A 23281-nucleotide genomic window follows, 5' to 3' on the forward strand; every position below is an offset into this window, starting at 1 on the left:
TCCTTCAACTGCTGTATTCCAGTCATGAGAGTCATTCCACCAAGTCTCAGTTATACCTATCAAGTCATAATTTCCCTCCTGTATTAAGAGTTCAAGTTCGTTCTGTTTGTTTCCCATACTCTGGGCATTAGTATATAGACATCGAAGACCATGTGCTTCATAGTCTGGCTTTCTTCCTACATGTGTCTGAAGACTATTATTGGGCGCTATCAGCGCTGTTCTCTCCATTGCAGTGCATGCGCCTGCAATGTCCATTGTTACGTCCATTGTTACCCCCAACATTACATCTCCCTTCCCCGTAGGATTCAGTTTAAAGCCCTCCTGATGAAGTTCTTCATGCTGTGGCCAAACACATTCTTCCCAGCCTTTGTGAGGTGCAACCCATCCCTAGCCAACAGCCCATCTTCCAGGAAGTATAGCCCGTGGTCCCAGAATCCAAATCTCTCTCGTCGGCACCACCTTCGTAGCCAGTCATTCACCCGGAGTATTTTTCGTTCCCTTTCTATCCCTCTTCTAACTACTGGAAGGATGGATGAGAAAACTATCTGGGCCCCAAAGTTCTTGAGTTTCCTTCCCAAAGCTTCAAAGTCTGACGTGATCCTCTTTGCTTTCTGCCATTAGGGTGGTATCTTCTGCGTATCTGAGGTTGTTGATAATTCTCCTGGCAATCTTAATTCTGACCTGTGATTCATCCAACCCGGCGTTTCTCATGATGTACATATAAGTTAAATAAGCAGGGCGATAATATGCAGCCTTGTCATACTCCTTTCCCAGTTTTGAACCAATCGGTTATTCCGTGTCCGGTTCTTACTGTTGCTTCTTGACCCTCGTACAGGTTTCTCAGGAGACAGGTAAGGTGGTCTGGTACTCCCATCTCTTTAAGAATTTGCCAGAGTTCGTTGTGATCCACACAATCAAAGGCTTTAGCGTAGTCACTGAAGCAGAAATAGACTTTTTCTGGAATTCTCTTGCTTTCTCCATGATCCAGCGAACGTTGGCGATTTGATCTCTAGTTCCTCTGCCTCTTCTAAACCCAGCTTGTACTTCCGGTAGTTCTCGGTTCACATGCTGCTGAAGTCTAGCTTGTAGGATTTTGAGCATCACCTTGCTGGCATGTGAAATGAGCGCATTTGTACGGTAGTTTGAGCACTCTTTGGCGTTGCCCTTCTTTGGAATTGGAATGTAAACTGACCTTTTCCAGTCTTGTGGCCACTCTTGAGTGTTCCAAATGTGTTGGCATATTGAGTGCAGCACTTTAACAGCATCATCTTTTAGGATTTTAAATAGCTCAGCTGGAATACTGTCATCTCTGCTAGCTTTGTTGTTAATAATGCTTCCTAAGGCCCACTTGACTTCGCTCTCTAGGATGGCCGGCTCAAGGTCAGTGACCGCACCATCATGGCTATCAGGGACATTAAGATCTTTCCTGTATAGTTCTTCTGTGTATTCTTTCCACCTTAATCTCATCTGCTTCTGTTAGGTCCCTGCCTTCTTTGTCCTTTATCATGCCCGTCTTTGCACAAAACGCTCCCTTGAGATCTCCAATTTTCTTGAAGAGATCTCTAGTCTTTCCCATTCTGTTGTTTTGTTCTATTTCTTTGCGTTGTTCATTTAAGAAGGCCTTCTTATCATATCTTTTAGCCTTGTGATACATTCCATGGGGTTTTCTTGGCACGCATACTGGAGTGGGTTGCCATTTCCTTCTCCAGTGGACTACATTTTGTCAGAACTCTCTGCCATGACCTGTCCGTCTTGGGTGGCCCTGCACGGCAAACTTATGGCTTCACTGAGTTACGCAAGCCCCTTCGCCACAACAAGGCAGTGATCAAGTAAGAAGGCCTTCTTGTCTCTCCTTGCTATTCTCTGGAACTCTGCATTCGGTTGGATATATCTTCCCCTTTCTCCCTTGCTTTTTGCTTCCCTTCTTTCCTCAGCTACTTGTAAAGCCTCATCAGACAGCCACTTTGCTTTCTTGCACCCCTTCCAATAAAAGGTGTTCATGGATGTGTGATGTGTTTGTTTGTAGACTGAGTATCTACAGCATGACTGCCACTGCTGATCTATTGTGGTACTGCTAGGTTTGAGGGGGCCCTGGGCATTGTGCTCTCTGAGAGGGTCCCCGGTGCTGCACTGCCCTGTCTCCTGCAAAGTTACCACCCATACTTTGTCCAGCCAGCTTGCCCTCCTGCCCAGCTTCTTCCCCTTCTCCACTGTTCTTGCCACTAGTCGCTTTCCTTTCCCCACAACTTGCCAGGTGATGTCAGGAGGAGGGTTCCTTTCTGTTTCTAAAAAACAGTTGCGTGACAGCAGTTATGCAAGCAGATCAGTGTGCCTGATACTTTGCAACTGTGGTTTTAAAAGAAAAATAAGAAAGGAATCCCGTTTCTGAGTCAGCTCGGTAAGGGACTGAGGAGTCGGAGGGCAAGTGCCAGGGTTACGAAGTATTGCTGCATGACTGTTGCCACATGACTGTTGTTTAAGAAGGAAAGGAAACCCCTACCATCCCAATGCCATCTAGTAAGCAGGGGGCAGGGAGGAATGCTGGGGTGAATGCTGGGGCCATCCTCTTCACTCTGTATTTCTCCCACCTCAACCTCTGCTTGTCAACTGGCATCCAGATGGGAACAGGATCCTTTGAGGGGCGGGCGGTCTTTTAAAAAACACAATAGTTCAGCAGTGGCAGTCATGGTGTTGAAAGACACACTAGTGAGCCAGCTGCAATGTGCACCTCCCATCATCCTCATTTCCCAGAGTGCTTCTCAGGCCCAGAGGCACTCTGGGAAACTAAAGTGCTGGCTGCAGCATGTTGAGCTGCAGCCAGCTCAACATGTGCTTCACTGAGCAACGTGCCTGTCATTGCTGATGGGCATTTCTTTGTAAAGGGAAAAAGGTCTGTCAGGGTTATTTGGAGGCCCCCTGGGCTGTGGCGCCCCAGTTTTTTGCCCGGAGGTCTGGGGTTAATGGCACCTCTAATCTTAGGAGATGGATACTTGGTACTTTGTTATTCACAGAAAATTGGAAAACAGAATTGGGGAGGATCGCCTCTTAGGTTCCAGACAGGATGTAATTAAAAAGGAAAAACATCTTCTTGTGTGTTGGGGTGGGGGGATGCTTGGGACTTGTCTAATTACTTTCTCTATAATGGAGTAGAGAATCTCTGGCAAAGATAGGATTTGTTAAAGAGAGAGAGTTGAGTCTTTGCTTTTAGAGGTGGCCATGGAGTGGTTGCCAGAATTAAATTTATAACATCATGGTGTCCTGGCAACCATGTTTGTGGGCTCTACGTATGATAAAGAAGCATAGGAAAGGTACTCATATAACAGTATGCACATTAGTTTGGATCAGAAGTTTGGTCATGTGCTTCCCAGATAGGAAATTGTTCTTCCTTTATTCTAGCTGACAGATGGAATTTGCAAACCTTTAATGTGAAAATATTGCATTGTTAAAAACTTTTCCACAGAACTTTACTTTATTCTTATGAACTTTGGTTATTCTATTTTCCACCCCCAAATCAACCAGTTTCCTTAAAATAAAACTAATAGAAGCAGTAGCATTAACACTTGGTAAATCTCTCCTTAAAGGAAAGTTGAAAACTTTGGTCTTTTAATTCTAGCTTGATAGTTAACTGCTGTACTGCCTATGTGCTCAAATAATAATGAGATGATTATTGCCTAGAATAAGTCTTTCTTAATTTAAAAATAATTTAGTGAAGATACATCTTTGTAGTAATTATAGTCATCACAGACAAGAATTAGTCTATAATCAGTGAATCAAGCTTTAGAAGTAGGGAGCTGAAATGTTTTCAGTTTAAAAAGTTTTATGCTAATAAATGTGGAGGTGCAGGTACCCTTAGGATAGGACTAGTTTCATAGAGTTATTTGAGGCCCAAGCTATATAGGACATGGGAGAGCCATGATGGGATCATCTGACATTGTCATCTTTACCTTAAAGAAGCTGGTGTTTTGAATTGCAACATTGGTGCTGGCGTGATTGGGGGAGGTTTTAACCTTTCCCCTCCATGTCATTTTCCCAGTCTAAATTGTTTTTCAGAGCTGCTATTAGCCCCATAGTGGAAAAGGAATCACAGGTGCCCATATTTTATCTCCTTTGGGGCTAATAACAATGGGGGGGGGGGTCTAGATCAAGAAAATAGCATGGGGAAAGGGTTAATTTCTCCCTCCTCCATTATCTCTGCTCTGATAAAAATCAGAGCCTCCAGCCCATAAGTAAAAATAAAATGGTGAGTTTTATTTAATCATGGATCTCTTGTGTTTCGTTTAGCTTGGCCTTGAGCTGTAATTGTTTCAAGAACAGAAAGTGATGAGTAGTTTGTTGTCATCTATAAGAAAAAGCTTATTTCTAAATAGCTGACCATTCCTTGTGAATGCTTTAGTAGCTACAACCATTTATCCTTGTATAATTTCATTTTCCAAATAAAAATTTAACTGAGTCCCAATGGCTCATGAAAAGAAAAGGTAAAATACAAAGGTAGTTTAGTGTGAAGAAGAAAGAGTGCAGGGAATACTGGAGACCAGATACAGTCCCTCAGTGTAGTAAAACAGTGCAGTTCTACCATGTATTATATTTTTGTGCCATTACTGCCCCTCTTCCAGGACCAAGAAGAGCTTCTTCAGTTATGTAGTACTCTCTAGACACACTCAAACTTCACTCTTCATAATTACGGTTGATCATCCAGAACATAATTTTAGAATCATGTTGTGTTCTAGCTGACCTGGAAATGACTATATTATGCCACATTGTATTGTGCAACTGGCAGAGATGTTTGGAGATTTTTCTATAAATGACTCCCTTGGCTCACTGTGTCTCCCAAGCAAAGGGTTTTCAGAGTATTATCCTAAAGCAGTTTTTTTTAAATCGCTTCTGTGCATGGATCCTCTGCTAGAAAGATATGCTCTGTATGTAGCTCATGTGGCTGGATCTCCACAACCAGTTCCTAGGTTGCATGAGCTTTCCCATTAACTGGATTGGAGTTATTTGGACACCACCCAACAGAGGTAGCTCCATCTGCTATCACTGTGCTAGTTACTCACTTGGTGGATCTAACACTCCCTTCTTTCCTTGCCCCCATGATCAGTAATGTCCATGCTGATTTATACCAGCCATCTCATTAGTGACTAGTCCATGCAAATAGCTTGCACACAGGAGCTGTTATGCAGCCTTCAATTGTGAAATCATGTCTCGATTGAGATATATGTTTAAAATACCACATGAAAGCAAGTTTTGAATTCTAAAGACCAGTCTAAATTAGGGCCTATTTTGTTTCTCAGGCTAAAAACAGATTGTTCACCCCCTACCCAAAAATGTTTCCTTAAAATAATCTAATCATTCTAGTTGGGTAATCATGCTGTGTTAGTCTGTTGCAATAATATAGCAAAGAGGCCTGTGGAACCTTAAAACTAACATATTTTCTGTGGCATAAGCTTCTGTTGGCCAGAAGCCAACTAGGGGCAGGAGATAATTTTGTTTGATTCATATTTTAATGGAAACCTACCTAATTAGCACTTTCCAAAAACCCAGATACAAATCAAAACACAGCGTTCAGAATGTACATTTCTCCGAATTTTGCAATGCAGTTCTCTGATTAAAAAATGCATGCGAAAATGTGTATGTTGGTGAAAATAATGTACAAAAATGTATTGTAATAGGGAAAATTACTTACAAAAATATGAACATTACAAGAAATGTACATGAAAATGCATAAAAATTATCATATAGATCATTTTGAAAAGATTTGCAAACCAGTAAGGAAATGGGACAGAACAAATTTAAGACTAGAAAAATGAAAAACTGAGAGAAACCAAAATTGATAGATTCAGCCATCCCTGGTCATAATCTACTTCAGTGAGAGTGTTCACCTTTTTGAACCTGGATTTTACTATTGTTCCCTTATCTGTTTCTGCTTTCGTACCATTATCCCCTTAGTTAGGACTTCTTTCTCCATCACAGAATGATCCCTGCAAATCTGGGATTATGTTAACATGATCACATCATGTCGCTACGTATCAGTTAAATTTGATGAATATGTCATGGAGGGTAAAAGAAGCTGATTTAGAGCATGGACAATTCTTCCTGAGCAGCTTATGGATGTCCTTAGCCAGTCTGGAATCTGATGACATCACTGATTGCAAACAGTCTATTTAGAGCAGTGCTTTCCTGGATAGCTAAATTAAATTGTCCCCTAAAAAATTGGCAAATGGAGGACACTTTTCAAAGCTGACAAATTTTGTCCCAGTGTAGCTCAGACCTAGTTTAAATTGCAGATAGCACTGCAGTAATTCTATGTGTAATCTCTCTTTGTATTAAGAACAATATAAACACATATTGCAAACCAGAGAATTTTAAAAAGTTATTTATGCCACTGCTACTACTGAAATTAATCACTGCTTCTTTTTAAATGTTTTAATGCATTTATGTACATTTCTCAGTTTGTAAAGACGAACCCATTTCTGTGTTAGTGTGTTTATTTCTCCTTGCTATATTTCATTTATTTTATTTATATCAGCCTCCTTGGGTGGACCATCTTAATCATTCCATTGCCCCTGCAAAGGGTCAGAGTCCCGCAAGTCTAAACATTACTAGGTTGTGATCTGTCCATGACAATGGAATTATAGAAAGCTTCTCCACCTCCATCTCACCCAGTGCAGAAAACCAGATCCAAAGTGTGCCATGCCAAATGACTTGGGCCAGATACCAGTTGTGACAGACCCATGGTTGCCATGAAGTCCTGAGCCATTCCCACAAATATTTATAGCTGTAGGGAGACACTAGTATCTTCTTGCATATATCTGATAAAAGACAAAGATGATAAATTATAGATTTGACCTACTCTCATTCTGGATCATTCCATTAACTTTGTCCAATTAGTGCTGCAGACTTAGGGTTGTATCCAATACTTGCCATCTGCCAGCAGAATGAATTTCCTCTCCTCCCTGCAGCACTCTGCATGTCCCCCCAATCTGCTCCATAGCATTGAAGGACCCTCTGGAGTAAATTTGGGGATGTGGGGGCGGGCTTTAGGGGGAAGGGGAACAAGGGGAAGTCCCGTTGTGTGAGTGGAAGCTCATTCGCATGATGTTGGATTCAACTCTTAGTACTGTCCTTTCTCTTTAACTCCAGTCCTCTTGTTTATCTTTGTATTCTGTCTTGATTGAATCTAAAATTGAAATTGTGACACTTAGTTCCATGAAAAACTAATCAGGCTTGGTGGAAATGGTTCTTTTCCCCTAAAACAACCTCCGGTTTGAGAACTTCTTAGAACAATTTACACGCTGCATAAATAAATAATAATAATTTAAATAGAAAGCCAAGGTAATTTCTTTACTGCTCTAATAATAGTATGAGAGTTTATAATTCTATCTGAAGCACTGTTTATATGCTGGGTGGATGTGGTAGTGCATATGCATAAATGCTTCACTAAGAAGATGACTTCTTCATTTCTCTTATCCTGTTTTTCTGCCTACTGAACTGCGTTACAATTGAGCATAGTATGTATACTGTTTTGTTCTAACTGGTTTAATATTTCAGTCAAATAAATTAGGTTTTCATGACCAATCCATGAAATCCATTTTGCATTTAAAATGCGCAGATGCCCAGTTTCGATTGTCCTCCCTCTGATCTCTCCTACACAAATGTGCATTACCTCTCAACCTACACAGTATGCCTGCCCAGGCTCCAAGGCTCTTAAATGGCCATGACCACTACTTCTCTTGGAACTGAGGAGAGGCAAGAGGACATGACAGGAGAAAAGGAATAAATGTTTCCATTGGCTCCAGGGTTGGGCAGTCTATACTTTTGGGAAGCCCCTCCTCCTGGTTGGCAGATGGGATGTCCAGTAAGACACAACATTATGGGTAGAGGCTTCCCCTCAGCTCCCAGACCAGTCCTGTCTGGCTAGCAAGCAGCAGGCTTCTGGTATGGCTTGTAGCTGAGCGTGCTTGTACTCTTTGTGAAGGGAAGATTTCAGATCAGATCGTGCCTGCTAGCCCTGCTCCAGACCTGAATATATTTTGAAATGGGAGCGTAAGTACATACATCCAAGCATGTGTAGACTCTGAGTGTACAATCTGTACCTTACAAAAATAGAACGTACAGATCATGAGTGCTGTGCTGAGGCTGTTATTCTGGAAGTATGTGTGTAGGTTCCTGTAGAGGCCAGGCCTCGAACACATGGAAATCAGGAGTGGAACCCAGCCTGCAAGATTCCAACACCACCTTCCATGCATTCAACTGTACACACATCAACCATCTGCGCAGGACTGATGTTTTGCTTTGAGTCAGGAAGGGAAAGCTTTGTCTTCATTTGTATTGATTAATGTATGTGTGGGGGATTCTCCACTTTCTTTGACTGATATCCTGCCTGGGCCACTAGAGAAAAGTCTAGCTTTTTATTATCTCTGTCTGTGTGCGCGCATGCAAGCATGTGTGTGTTTATAATCATATCTCTATTTTTCATATCTGGTAGGTGAAAGTGGACCCCCCCCCCTTTTTTTAAGCTTAGGGAAGCTCACTGGGATAAAGTGTGTGTGGAAGGGAAGTAACAGCTGAACATCTTTTATGGGTTTTTTTTTTCTAGTTCCTAGTCTACTGCACCTTAAAATATTCTGTGGTATCAAGCACACATTCTCTTCTATTTTTTTGTAGTCTATAACGTCATCATAAACTCATAACTTCTCTAGAAGAAGCTGCCAGACTTTCTTTCTCGGTGTTACGCTGATGGGGCATGGAAAGGAGAACTCAAAACTTTTAAAAAATAACTTAAGCTTACTGGATAAAGTCAGATAATCATTGTGCTCATTACCATTCAGTCACCATTTGAGTAGTAAAAAGAACGCTTTTGTGGGTAATTGGATAAGGAAACAATCTTTTCACATCTGTGCTTTAGAAAACAACAGCACCTTAACTTTTCATGTGCATTCTTTGTTCCACTGTTCATCAAGAGAGTAGAATTGTCAATCAGCATGTTTCCCTATGTCCTTACAAGTACAATGCTGGAAAATTACTTTAATGTAAATGTTTTTGCTATATTAGGGATGTACAAAAGTCACTTACCTTTTCGCAGGGGTGATTCGCGCTGGGGAGGACGCTCTGCACCTCCCCCCAAAATCCTAACCCGGCCGGCTCCGCTCCGTGGCAACCCTGCAGAGCCACCAGCCGGGTGCATTCGCAGGCGTCTGGAGCCTGTGGACGCAAATGGTAGCGGCTACGGCGGCCGTCATTTGCGTTCCTGTTTTTGGCCATGATAGGCTATGTAAATATTTACATAGCCTATCACGGCGAAAGACAGGGTTGCAAATGGCGGCCGCTACACCATTTGCACCCCTGTTTTTTTTTACCGTGATAGGCTACGTAAATATTTACATAGCCTATCACGGCAAAAAAAAACAGGAACGCAAATGGCAGCGGCTACAGCGGCTGCCATTTGTGTTCCCTTTTTTTTCACAGCCTAAATGGGGAAGCGAATGGTGGCTGCAGACGCCATTCGCAAAGCAGCGCGAACCAGGTAAGTGCTCCGTTTCGCGGGCCTTTCGCGGGGTGGTGGGTCAGGGGGCTTCATTCCGCCACAGATTTCGGGGGGCCCGAATGCACTGGCGTTCGGCTTCACTGAGATCCGTGGCGGAATTCTCTGACATCCCTATGCTATATACTTCTCTAACTATGTGCTGCATTTGCAAGAAGAATCTTGATTTCAGAACTGTGCTATTATGCAAACATTTGTGCTCTGGTGAGGTTAATTCCTATTCCCCCCCTAGGGATGTCGGAGAAATCTGCAATGGAACCAAATGAGTTCGGATTTTTATGAATCTGACCTGTGGATTCTGCAGAGGACTGGCTTTTCCCCTGTTGGGTGGATTCTGCAGACTTGTGGGCTATTTTTCTGGCCTTCGGGAGTTTTGTGCAAATTTTTGTTGTAGAAAGATATGCATTTTTTTAAACTGGCCAAACATGTGCATTTCCCCCATAGGCTAAAGCATGAAAATTAACATTTGGGGAGAATTTGCACATTTTTCATGTGCAAATTTGCATGAATTCACATTTGCACAAATGCAAATTTGTGCAAATTCGGAAACAAAAACATCTGATTCCATCAATGGTTGGACGACGGAATGAAAGGTGCCTGACAATCCATGAAACACAACAGCTTTTACACAATCCATACATCCCTACCTAACATACAAATAAAATAAGATGTAACATGCAGGCTTGGTTCCAAAGAGATTCACCATTCATGGATGGGCATCGCTTATTCCCCTCCCTTAGCTACCACCTCTCTGGGCCATGGTAACAGGAAGCCACCGTATACAGAACCAGACTACTGGTCCATTTAGCTCAGCATTGTCTACTGATTTGCAGTAGCTCTTCAGGGTTTTAGACAGGGGAACAGTGCAATGCAGTCTGGAAGGCTGTGTCAGGGGTGGGTCATGGACAGCAGTCTAGAACAACTAAAAAACCAGGAACCGGGATTCAAGACTGAAGAGCTATTAGGATTGGGGGGCACACCAGAAAGTAGGATTGGAGAACAAGCCAGGAATTGGTAGTGAATAGCAATAAAAAACCAAACTAGAAGGCAGAACGAGAAAATAAGCAAGGAGTCAGGACCAACATGCCACAGCTCAGATAGATCTTATGCTCAAGCAAGGCTGGATTGCAGTTGGAAGCTCTTTGAGATCCAATGGCCAACCTAGGTGGGCAGAGTAAGTCCAGGTCTGGAAGGTTCTTTGCTGAGATGATTGAGGTATGTGCTTTGCCACATGGGACAGTGGTCAGCGGTTCCTGACAGGCTGCAGCTGGAAGTAAAAAATCTCCGCCCTCTTACTGCACAAGTGGAAATTTCCACTTACACAAGCAGAAGATGTTTGGATCCAAGTCAAAATGAAAAATGTAATGGAAAAGACTGCCAGTGCTTGCATTACTGGCATATCTAAAAGATTTACCATGGTTATGATAGCATAGGAAAGTCATTGAGCTGAGTGAGATCAATACCATCTACTTTGGTGTTATGTGTTGTTGTTGTTTTTAATAAACTAACACTTTTTTTGGCATAACATTGAGCTTAACCGTTTTTTGTTTGTTTAAGGTCCTTGTCTATAGCTGTTTTCAAGTAAAATTCCCATAGATTCAGTTCCAGCAGTGATATTTTCTAAAACATCAACAGAAACATTAACTGAACTGTGACAGCAGTGGTATTTTTCAACTGAAATAATTTTCCCATTCAATTTGCCATATTTTTCTAACCTCTAAGAATTAGTTTGATCTTAATATAAGGTTGCCCCTTTCGTTTGGCAGAGCTCCTGTGTCTTCAGCAGGTGCCTAACAAGCAGACATGTGAGGGAAATGTAGTTGCGGGGAAAACCCTCACCTGTTAAATTCTGTCTGTCATGCAACTATAAGATATGGAAGTTCTGTCAGAAAAATGGTATCATCCCAGTACACAGTACAGAGTTCCAAATGTATCTTTTCTTGTATTTTAATATGCTGTTTACTTCTCTTGGGCCCTTTGTGCCAGAAAACAGTATATAAATAAACCATGATATTAAATAATAATCTACCAGCTGATCTCTGCCTGATTTGCAGTATAAAGTCAAGGTTTTCTGACTTCTTGCCCTGTTCCTTCCCTTTCAATCAGTACTCACATCTGATTGGCTGAGTGTGTGTTTGTGTATGTGTCTGGGTGTGTGTGTGTGACAGTGCCATTTTCAACCACTCTCTTTGGGTGCCTATCCATGTGTTTGCAAGAGCACTTCTCCCACACGGTCTCTCTTGCCACCCTCCCCCACCAATATCCTTCTGGAATTCAGCAGCACTGCCTCTCTCCACTGCCACAATATATGCCAAATATGCCCAATCAACCTGTTCTTGCTGCTCCATTGCAATTACTGGTAAATTGCTTAAAAAGAGCAATAAAAAAGAAGGCCTACTTTGTAAACTGAGCTGCTGAAACAAAGGGAATTTGCGTGGAAAATCAGAAGTGTGTTTTTGTATGGAAGAACTACAGTCTTAGGTTGTGGTACAGATAACCAAGCCCTGGGCTGAGCAGTTACTCAAAGGCACTTTGTTCCTTAATTCTAAGTCTGTGTTTTGCTTGTGACAAGTAAAGGAGAGGCGAGGGCGATTTGTGCAAGAAACTGTTTTTGTGCAGAGATCTTGTAAGGAAAGGACAGTGAAAAAGGAGTGGATTTTTGTGTAAAGTAGAATGTAATGCATACTCTGATTGCACAGTTGATTGGTAAGAGGTTGTTGGGTGGGGGGTAGCGCTTTATTTTTAAATGGAATGATGTTGGAGCTTATCTGTGTGAGACATACACAATCATCTTGTAAGCCTTGCTTCATATTTTTGTTGTGTGAGGAGCAGGAGATTGCAGTTGTCCATTAATATTTAGAAGGAAAGTGTGCATGTGCTCAGAGGCACATTGCTTAAGACTATGGGGAGGGAACAAATTTCTATTTCTTTGTAAAATACATTACCCTACAAATGCACAGTCTCTTTCTCCCATGTCTGACTGTATATCTGTGCTTCCCTCCCCTAGATCTGTCCTTGCCCCCTAAAGTAAACCTTGCACAGGAGTTTCCCTCTTTTCACATGGGAAATGTTGGAGGTTATGCAGGTATTTCTGATGCTCTCTGCAGTCTCTCCCATTCTCCATTACTTCTTATCCCTCTCCAAACCTGCTATGTATACTCCTGCTGTGATGTACTCCTGCCACTACTTACCCATCTCCTCCCTTTGCAGCCAGAGCTCTTTTGCTTTGCTGAAACCTAATTCATATGTGCATCTTCTACACTAATACTAGAACATTCTATTTTCATATATTTTTAGCTCTGGGAACATCACTACACATGTTAAATTCTATTATAACTAATTGAAGAGCTCACCCATGCATGCAGTAATTATCATTGTGAGCACCCAAAGAAAATCAGTGTATAACGTCTTCATTAAGGAAGGGCAATATGATTTCTGTTACACATTGAAATTATATGAAGGGTTTAAAAAGAAACGTGTTTCCTTTAGTGAGAGGTATATTTAACTGGGATAGAAGGAAATCTTTTTGACACATGACACAATTCCCTAGGGGCATAATGTAACTTTAGACCTGAAAGTATAGGAGACAATTGGTGGATTGATGCCAAACAAACTTTATTGTTACTACTAGTATCGTAATAAAAGAGGATTTATGTTTTTATTGAAAGGGGATTAGACAATGGCTACCATTGGTTCAATGGAGTGTATGAAGATACAGGATACCTTTTGAATGCCAATTACTGTGTAAGGGCAACAATAGGTGAGGAGGTTGCCTTCATATCCTGCTTTTGGGCTTCATAGAGGCATTTGGCTGACCAGTGTTGGAAACATGATGCTGACCTGAATGGTGTGATCCAACAGGGGATCTTCTTACATTTTTATGTTCTTCATATAAAACTTTTGCTATTAAATTTCTTAATATACTTTTAACTTATCCATAGGTATATGAAACAGAAATTCATATCTTTATTGTGTAAGGCATGGGTGGGAAATTTGTAGCCCTCCAGATGTTTTGGCCTACCACTTTGAACAGCCCTAGCTAACATAGTCAATGGTGAGTATCAACGGGAGTTGTGAGCCAGAACATCTGGAGGGCCACAAGTTGCCCACCCGTGCTATAAGTGAATTGTTCACAAAATATCAATTTGTTAATGCCATCCCTCCTACTGTTGTATTATCATATATAAAATAATTAACATCTTAATTGTGGCTAGTTCATGCCTACCAGCAACAAGGCTGTTGCTACGTCTACTCCAAGTTTAAATTAGAGGGGAAAGCCACTCACACAGTTGTTCAACACTATCACTGTTGATGCATTGCCTAGAGTGGTACTTTCAGTGGTGATACTACCAGTGGTGATACTTCAGTGGTGATACTACTTCAAGAGGGAATGATAGATAGAAAGGGCTTTTCTCCCCAACCTCCAGTTGTGGTAGCAGGAGATTAATGGGACATGCCACACCTTGGGAGACAGCAACAGGCATGGCCTCTCCTCTAGGCTTTCTAGGAAGGGAGGGGAAGGGAGAAAGAGCTGGATTGGAAGGGAAAGTAGCTCAAGCATGAGGTGGTAAGGAAAGAACATTGCAGGTAGGGGTGGGGTAGCAAGATAAGTGTTTTGTTAGTTATGAACAATAATTTAGCATCTTTACCAAATTATAGAAACATTTGCTTCACATTTTTATAGAATATTCCTTTTGAATTTTTGAGGACGATATTTTAGACACATGCTTTACAACCATTGAATTATGAGCAATGGACAAATAGAGCTTAACCTAGATTTTCTGTTCCATTTCTGTTTGCACGTAAGAAAGAAGAGGATAAACAAAGCCAGCCCTAAGGCTTTTGCAGCCGTTGTAATTCTGAGGTAAAAGAGTTTTTCATTGCATCGTTTAAGGCACTGTAGAGAGATGCTTTAATAAAATTAATGCAATTAGACACGCTTTCTCCATGCTCTTTGTTCTATACATTTTTTAAAAGGATCAGACCTGGAGTTAAGGTGAATTGTTAGTCCAAATAGTTTATGCTCACTATTTTTTAATAAGTTAATATTTAAATAAGAGTCTACATTTTTAAAATACAAGAGAATGATTTGGGAATCTCTGTATATTATTGTTTCACTATTTTTGTCAGTTTGCCATAATTATTTATTTTTTTATTCATTTTATAATCCACCTATATACAAATTCTATAGGCAGCATACAAAGTTTAAAATAATTTAACAAAAAATCCAACAATAAAAATAACACAGCATAAGAACAGTATATAACAGTCAACAAAGAAGAACGAGAGTTCTAAAAATATTCAGTAAAAATTATGTCTTAGTTCCCTAACTTGTACCACTATGAGGTACCTCAAAAGAGCCCAACCCCACTGTTTCTGTAGAAGACACTGTTCTGGGCATACCTCCTATAAGGGCAGGAAATTCTGCTGCCTCACTACATTAGCAATGATGCTGGCTGGGGAATGCTGGGAGTTGTAGGACTAAACATATATAGGATTGCACCCAGAATATTCTAACCCACCAGCTACTGATATATCTAGGAGGTACTGAGAGTTAGGGTGCAATATGTCTAAACATACATAGGATTGTGCCCTTAATGTAGCCATATACTGTAATTGCCCACATTTTAAGGCCTTTTGAGACAAATATTTTTACACAATAAATACATAGTTGGTACACATTTGTTGCACGATATCTGGATGATTTTATTTATCCAGAACCTGTAATAGTAGATATTTTCCCCCAGGAAATAGCCTTTTGCTGTCACTAAATTTCCACATGGTGAATAGACATTGGGTTTTAGCTTTTAACTAGTAAGACTCATATATATATATATATATATATATATATATATATATATATATACACACACATACATACACACATTCCAGTCCTATACAGCTTTGTAGGAGTACCAAGATATGATTTGCAGCTAATTGTCTAGATTATTGGCGTCCTACCTATTTTGATGGGGAGAACAATTGCATGCTCATGTTACACTGAAACTAGAGAAAACTCCACTGGTGGAATGTCTGCTGTATCCAGTGCATGCTCAGCCCAGACAGTGGGGGAGGAACACACAAGTAGAAAATATGGAAACAGTGTAAAACAGCCCCATCAGCCCTGGAAACACCGCCATAGCCCACCAATCGGGCTGTGCCCGCAACAGTGCCCACATAACTTCCCACACACAAAGGGAGCCAATGAACTCATGATAGGAACATCTCATCTGTTCAGAGAGAGAAGGCTGGTTTGCACGAGCAAATAAGCCACTGTGGCTTATTGAAGTCGCGGTGTGTGCAGGGTGCAATTTCCATAATCACTGCCTGGGCGCAACTTCTTCTGTCATTGCTTTTTAGAGGGGAAAATAACCCTCCAATAACTGTGGAACCCACCATGGCTTATTTTGATTCTGCAAACCAGGTCACCATGTTCAACCTGTTCTGGATGGAGGTGCACTTCCCTCAAAGGATCTAGTTCATAATGTGGAGATACTCCTGGATCCAACTTTGTCATGGATGCTCAGTTAGCCTTTGTGGCAAGGCGTGACTTTCATCAGCTGAGGCTGGTGCTCCAATTGTGGCCTCTCCTGGACAGCCTGGCCACAGTTACACATGCTCTGGTACCATGTAGGAATGTGTTGTATGGGGCACCTTTAAAGAATATTAAGAAACTTCTTTAGGTTCTAAATACAGCCACTAGGTGGTGGATTGGTCCATGGGACTATATCTCAACAGTATACCAGAAACACTGGTTTCTGGTTCATTTTGAAGCACCATGTAAAGTGCTGGTACTTACCTTTAACACTCTACATAGCTTAAGACCCAAATACCTGAAGGAATGCCTGCTCCCATACCAACCTGCCTATGTATTGAGGTAATCATCAGAGGCTCTCCTCCAGGTCCCCCTGACATCTGAGGTAAGTGACCAGAGAGAGAGAGAGAGAGGGAGGGAGGGAGGGAGGTAGTGTCACACTTGTGGAATTCCCTCCCCAGAGAGGCTTGCCTGGTGCCAGCTTTGTTATCTGTTCAGCATCATGCAAATATGTTTTTTTTTTAATTTCTCAGGCTTTGAAATGTATTTTAACTGTGAATTAATTTTAAATATGTTCTTTATGTTTTATTGATATTTTGCTTTGTTTTATAAATTGCCATGGAGGCTGTGCTGAAGTGCAGTATATTACATTTGTAAATAAATTGGATATGAACACATAGCAAGAAGCATATCCTTTTCGCATTCTCATTTGAGGAAAAATGAGAAAGGAATCATAATGTTGGAAAGTGGAGCCCACCTCATATGAGGTAGGTGTCAGTAATCTGATGATTTACATGGTGTTCCCTTGGTGTCAAATGCATAATCTTTTGGCAGGTGGAAAGGCACTTCTGTCAGACTGTCTGTCAGATTGTCACCACCAACCAGAAGCAAAGACTTACAGAAAATGTTATTGCCTTTATTGATGCTGAAGCTTATTCATGAGTTCTTGTTCCATTTTGTTTCTGAAAGCCTACAAGAGCCTATACATTTGTCTGATACATGATTGTGTGCTTTGATGATAGGTACACAGTTATGTTAGAGTAGTTATGTGAGTTGATTCACAAATTTCAATATACATTAGTAGTCTTGAATTACTAGCCTTGAAAAAACCTGCTTAACCCTCTTCTTTCAGCCCTACTGAATGAGCTCTCCATACTCTGATTACTTTCTATGAAATATAAATGTGATTGCTCCCAACCCCACCCACTTTACTGGAACATGAAAACTTGTCTTTTGATTATTGTGTGAGCCAATAGGAGGATTGGGGAATTATTCCAGTAAGCTAAAGGAAATCCTGAACTAGATGGACAGATTTGGAATCAATTGCAATACCATGACATGTGAGATAAAAAAGTGGAGGATGTGTACAATGTAAACCTTTTGTCACAAATAAATGGATTGGGAAGCTGCTGAGGCTTTAAAGATATGGACAGTGAGACTGGAAAGCCCCCTATGTTAAATAAGGAAGGGGTGCTTAAACTTAATTTCAAGGTATTCATATGTGTGTTTTAATTGGATAGGGAAATATGGGATAAAGCGGCAGTATGTGATAAAGTGGTGTAAAGTTCCAGTGTAAAAGCTGTTTAGCATACTTCAATTTCCCCTTCATGGATCACTGCCTTGTAGTGGCGAAGGGGCTTGCGTAACTCAGTGAAGCCATAAGCTATGCCGTGCAGGGCCACCCAAGACGGACAGGTCATGGCAGAGAGTTCTGACAAAATGTGGTCCACTGGAGAAGGAAATGGCAACCCACTCCAGTATTCTTGCCAAGAAAACCCCATGGAACGTATCACAAGGCTAAAAGATATGACGCCGGAAGATGAGCCCCTCAGGTCGGAAGGTGTCCAATATGCTACTGGGGAAGAGCAGAGGGTATTTCCAAGTAGCGCCAGAAAGAGTGAAGCGGCTGGGCCAAACCCGAAAGGACACTCAGCTGTGGATGTGTCTGGCGGTGAAAAGAAAATCCGATGCTGTAAAGAACAATATTGTTTAGGAACCTGGAATGTCAGATCAATGAATCAAGGTAAGCTGGAGGTGGTCAAACATGAGATGGCAAGATTGAACATCGACATCTTGGGAATCAGCGAACTCAAATGGACAGGCATGGGCGAATTTAATTCAGGTGACCATCATATCTACTATTGTGGGCAAGAATCCCTTAGAAGAAATGGAGTAGCACTCATAGTCAACAAAAGGGTGGGAAAAGCAGTACTGGGGTACAATCTTAAAAATGATAGAATGATCTCAGTACGAATCCAAGGCAAACCATTCAACATCACAGTAATTCAAGTCTATGCCCCAACCACTGAGGCCGAAGAAGCTGAGGTTGATCGGTTCTATGAAGACCTACAACACCTTCTAGAACTAACACCAAAAAAAGATGTCCTCTTCATCATAGGGGATTGGAATGCTAAAGTAGGAAGTCAAGAAATCACCGGGATAACAGGCAGGCATGGCCTTGGTGTACAAAATGAAGCAGGACAAAAGCTAATAGAGTTTTGCCAAGAGAACATGCTGATCATAGCAAACACTCTTTTCCAACAGCACAAGAGACGACTCTACACATGGACATCACCAGATGGTCAATATCGAAATCAGATTGATTATGTCCTTTGCAGCCAAAGATGGAGAAGCTCTATACAGTCAGTAAAAACAAGACCTGGAGCTGACTGTGGCTCAGATCATGAGCTGCTTCTTGCAAAATTTCGGCTTAAATTGAAGAACGTCGGGAAAACCACTAAACCGTTCAGGTATGACCTAAATCATATCCCCGATGAATATACAGTGGAGGTGAGGAATAGATTTCAGGGATTAGACCTGATAGACAGAGTGCCTGAGGAACTATGGATGGAGGTCCGTAACATTGTTCAGGAGGCAGCAACGAAATCCGTCCCAAAGAAAAAGAAATGCAAGAAAGCCAAGTGGCTGTCTGAGGAGGCTTTACAAGTAGCTCACGAAAGAAGGGAAGCGAAAAGCAAGGGAGAAAGGGGAAGATATACCCAACTGAATGCAGAGTTCCAGAGAATAGCAAGGAGAGACAAGAAGGCCTTCTTAAATGAACAATGCAAAGAAATCGAGGAAAACAACAGAATGGGAAAGACTAGAGATCTCTTCAAGAAAATTGGAGATCTCAAGGGAACGTTTTGTGCAAAGACGGGCATGATAAAGGACAAAGAAGGCAGGGACCTAACAGAAGCAGATGAGATTAAGAAGAGGTGGCAAGAATACACAGAAGAACTATACAGGAAAGATCTGAATGTCCCTGATAGCCATGATAGTGCGGTCACTGAACTTGAGCCGGACATCCTCGAGAGTGAAGTCAAGTGGGCCTTAGGAAGCATTAGTAACAACAAAGCTAGCGGAGATGACAGTCTCCCAGCTGAGCTATTTAAAATCCTAAAAGATGATGCTGTTAAAGTGCTGCACTCAATATGCCAACAAATCTGGAACACTCAACAGTGGCCACAAGACTGGAAAAGGTCAGTTTACATTCCAATTCCAAAGAAGGGCAACGCCAAAGAGTGTTCAAACTACCGCACAATTGCGCTCATTTCACATGCCAGCAAGGTGATGCTCCAAATCCTACAAGCTAGGCTTCAGCAGTATGCGAACCGAGAACTACCGGAAGTACAAGCTGGGTTTCGAAGAGGCAGAGGAACTAGAGATCAAATCGCCAACATTCGCTGCATCATGGAGAAAGCAAGAGAATTCCAGAAAAACGTCTATTTCTGCTTCATTGACTACGCTAAAGCCTTTGATTGTGTGGATCACAACAAACTGTGGCAAATTCTTAAAGTGATGGGAGTACCAGACCACCTTACCTGTCTCCTGAGAAACCTGTACGAGGGTCAAGAAGCAACAGTAAGAACCAGACATGGAACAACCGATTGGTTCAAAATTGGGAAAGGAGTACGACAAGGCTGCATATTGTCACCCTGCTTATTTAACTTATATGCAGAGTACATCATGAGAAATGCCGGATTGGATGAATCAGAGGTCGGAATTAAGATTGCCGGGAGAATTATCAACAACCTCCGATATGCAGACGATACCACCCTAATGGCAGAAAGCGAAGAGGATCTCAAGAGCCTCTTGTTGAGGGTGAAAGAGGAGAGTGCAAAAGCTGGTTTGAAACTCAACATTAAAAAAACTAAGATCATGTCATCTGGCCCTATCACTTCCTGGCATATAGAAGGGGAAGAAATGGAAGCAGTGACAGATTTTACTTTCTTGGGCTCCAAGATCACCGCAGATGGTGACTGTAGCCATGAAATTAAAAGACGCTTGCTCCTTGGGAGGAAAGCTATGGCCAACCTAGACAGCATAGTAAGAAGCAGAGACATCACCTTGCCGACAAAGGTCCGTCTAATCAAAGCTATGGTTTTCCCAGTAGTAATGTATGGCTGTGAGAGCTGGACTCTAAGGAAGGCTGAGCGCCGAAGAATTGATGCTTTCGAACTGTGGTGCTGGAGAAGACTCTTACGAGTCCCCTGGACTGCAAGGAGGTCAAATCAGTCCATCCTAAAGGAAATCAACCCTGACTGCTCATTGGAAGGACAGATAATGAAGCTGAAGCTCCAATATTTTGGCCACCAAATGCGAAGAGAAAACTCCCTGGAAAAGACCCTGATGCTGGGAAAGACTGAAGGCAAAAGGAGAAGGGGACGGCAGAGGATGAGATGGCTAGATAGCATCACGGATGCAATGAATATGAACTTGAGCACGCTCCGGGAGAGAGCACAGGACAGGAAGGCCTGGCGTGCTATGGTCCATGGGGTCACGAAGAGTCGGACACGACTGAACGACTGAACAACAACAACAACATACTTCAATTTGTGTAGAAATGCACCCACACACCCACACCCACCAACTAGATTAGTCTCTAGATCTGCAACACATAATAAACAGCAACTAATAAAATGAATTTGTGCAGGACAATGAGAATTTCAGGGCAAATAAAATAGTGGCAGAGAGCAAAGGATAAAGAATTCCTCAATGTTCCGGTAGAAGATGGACTCTCTCATCTAGTAGGGTGAGGTACCTGGCAATTCTTGACTATATGCTCCCTTTTAACATTAGTGTTGATGACTTCAAAATCACAGGCAACCCCAAATGCAAAGTTGAGCCATTTCTGCACTTATCAATCAGCATGACAGCCTGAGGGTAGTCTTTCCCCTTTCTAGATGTGATGGGTTTCAACTTTCATTATACCTAATCAGCATGCCCAATGGACACATCTGAAGGCTGCCAAGTCGGGGAAGGCTGCCTTAGGGCATGATCCTAAACTTAAAATCCATCGGCTGAGCCGCATAGCCGCCTTGGCTCTCCTGGTGTTGCTGGACTACAATGCCAATAATCTCCAGCCAGCATGGTCAAAGGTCAGGGGTTATAAGAATTGTAGTCCAACCACATATGATGACCTAGGGTTGGGAAAGACTATATGGTTCACCTGCCACTATGCTAGATACATTGGCAGCACACTCCATCGGCAAAGATACACTGGTGAAATGGCTGAAATGGAGCCACAGATTCATGTGTGCGATGTTTACAGAACAGGGGAGGAACACACTTATGGTGTATCCTATACCACTTCAGTACATGGCCACACACCTGTTGATGATACCTTACATTAGCCTTAGGAGTCCTAGCACATTTTCCCTCCCATTGACTTCAGTAGGGAGGGGGAATATCTGTCCCCATGTCAATGACCTCCTTCCCCACCTTGCCACAACAGAGCATAGGATATAGCGTTACTCAGCATCTAATCACAGTACTCCACCACCAGTATATACGCCCTACACAAGGAGACCACAACTCAGGTGTCACAATGCACAACATGAAGCTATCTGTCTCTGGCGTCATCTCACACACAGAGAGTTCGCAGGGGAAAACTATCGAGAAAGGGCACTCTGCACTGTGAATAAAACAGCCTGGCCTCACAGCAGGCATGGAAACTTGAGCACATTGCTAACACTTTTCTGCCTAGAACCTTAACAGGTACCTCTCCGTGGAACCCCAGACATAAATACCCAACACCAAACTCCACTCCAACAACTGGGGCTGGCAGGACAGATGACCCCATACAGGTAAGCAAGGGAGTGGGAAACACATGCTGTAAAGTATAACTGCTGCAACAGTCTTCCATATATCCCACCCATCCCTTTTGCTATATGTGAATACTGTGTTTTGTCTGAGCTGTATTTCTCTAACGCTCCCACAATACCTGTGAGCAGTGTCCTCCACACAGAGGAGGCACTCATCCCAAATGCAAGTAAGCTCTCAGTTGGCACACTCCAGACACTCCGCTCCAACCGTTGTCACTGCCAGACACTCGTAAGTACTATTACCTTGCTGGATTATAGCCCTGATGCAGGGAGAAGAACAAACATGCACTGTACACACAATGCTTCACTACAATTTCCAAGGGAGAAGTTTATTTGTAGTCACTGTGATCTCTCCCTTTCCCCGATGGGAGGCGGCTAAGCACCCAGGTTGCACCCCTCACTCTTCTCTCTCATCTCCTACAAATACATCCAGAGATTATATGCAAATCCTTGTCCAGGGACTGTTCTCCAGCTGCTGACAATTGCATGTTATTTTCTCTTTGCTCTCCACAGGTACAGGATCCATCCAACTCCCTGTTCCATGGTGACCACAGTGGAGGCCCCTACCCCATGACCAGCAGCAGTGACCATAAGGCTCCCAGCTGTTCCTCTGTGTTTTTTTTTAATATACTTGCTCCAGGCTCCTGCAAGCTCTAAGACAGACAGTCATTCAACAGATGAAGGTGTTCCTAATATGGATGTGGTGCCATAAGGACATTACACCTGTTACTTTGCTGTCTGTTGAGCCACTGTCCAAGGCACAGGAAGTGACCAGTTGGCAACCCCCCCACAGGTTCTACTCGTCCTGGATACTGATCAATAAAGGCTTTGACTGTATTGTATGTGCTGTTTCTTTGCTGTTAGGGTGGGGTAGATGGGGATCTCTTTCCCACATCCTAGTGAGCAGAGAGTTTGATGGTCTTAGGGTCATTGGCCACTCCTCTCTCTGCTCACTCAGGTTATCCTGATTCTGAGTGGGAAGGCCTCTCAGAATGCAGAAGTGGAATGGTTACTGTTCCCTTGGTGTATGAGGCAGCCAGCTGGGGTTGAGGGGGAAAGGGATGGATGGGTTGGAGATGGGGAAGGGGAAGGGCAGGGCTGGCC

At 42.4% G+C, this 23281-nt stretch overlaps 1 protein-coding gene and 1 pseudogene across 3 annotated transcripts in view; both read left to right on the forward strand.

Moving 5' to 3' along the window:
* Positions 1–23281, forward strand: part of SPAG16 (sperm associated antigen 16) — a 775737-nt gene that overhangs the window by 269479 nt on the left and 482977 nt on the right. The window lies entirely within an intron of this gene.
* LOC146358765 (protein CFDP2 pseudogene) lies at positions 1318–22834 on the forward strand (annotated as a pseudogene). The gene is made up of 3 exons (XR_014787033.1): positions 1318–14402; positions 16356–19019; positions 22691–22834. The product of XR_014787033.1 is annotated as a protein CFDP2 pseudogene (transcript).

The sequence above is a fragment of the Heloderma suspectum genome, chromosome 1 (assembly GCF_057233095.1).
Source record: "Heloderma suspectum isolate Gila_16-S chromosome 1, 16-S_ref, whole genome shotgun sequence".
Lineage (NCBI taxonomy): Eukaryota > Metazoa > Chordata > Lepidosauria > Squamata > Helodermatidae > Heloderma > Heloderma suspectum.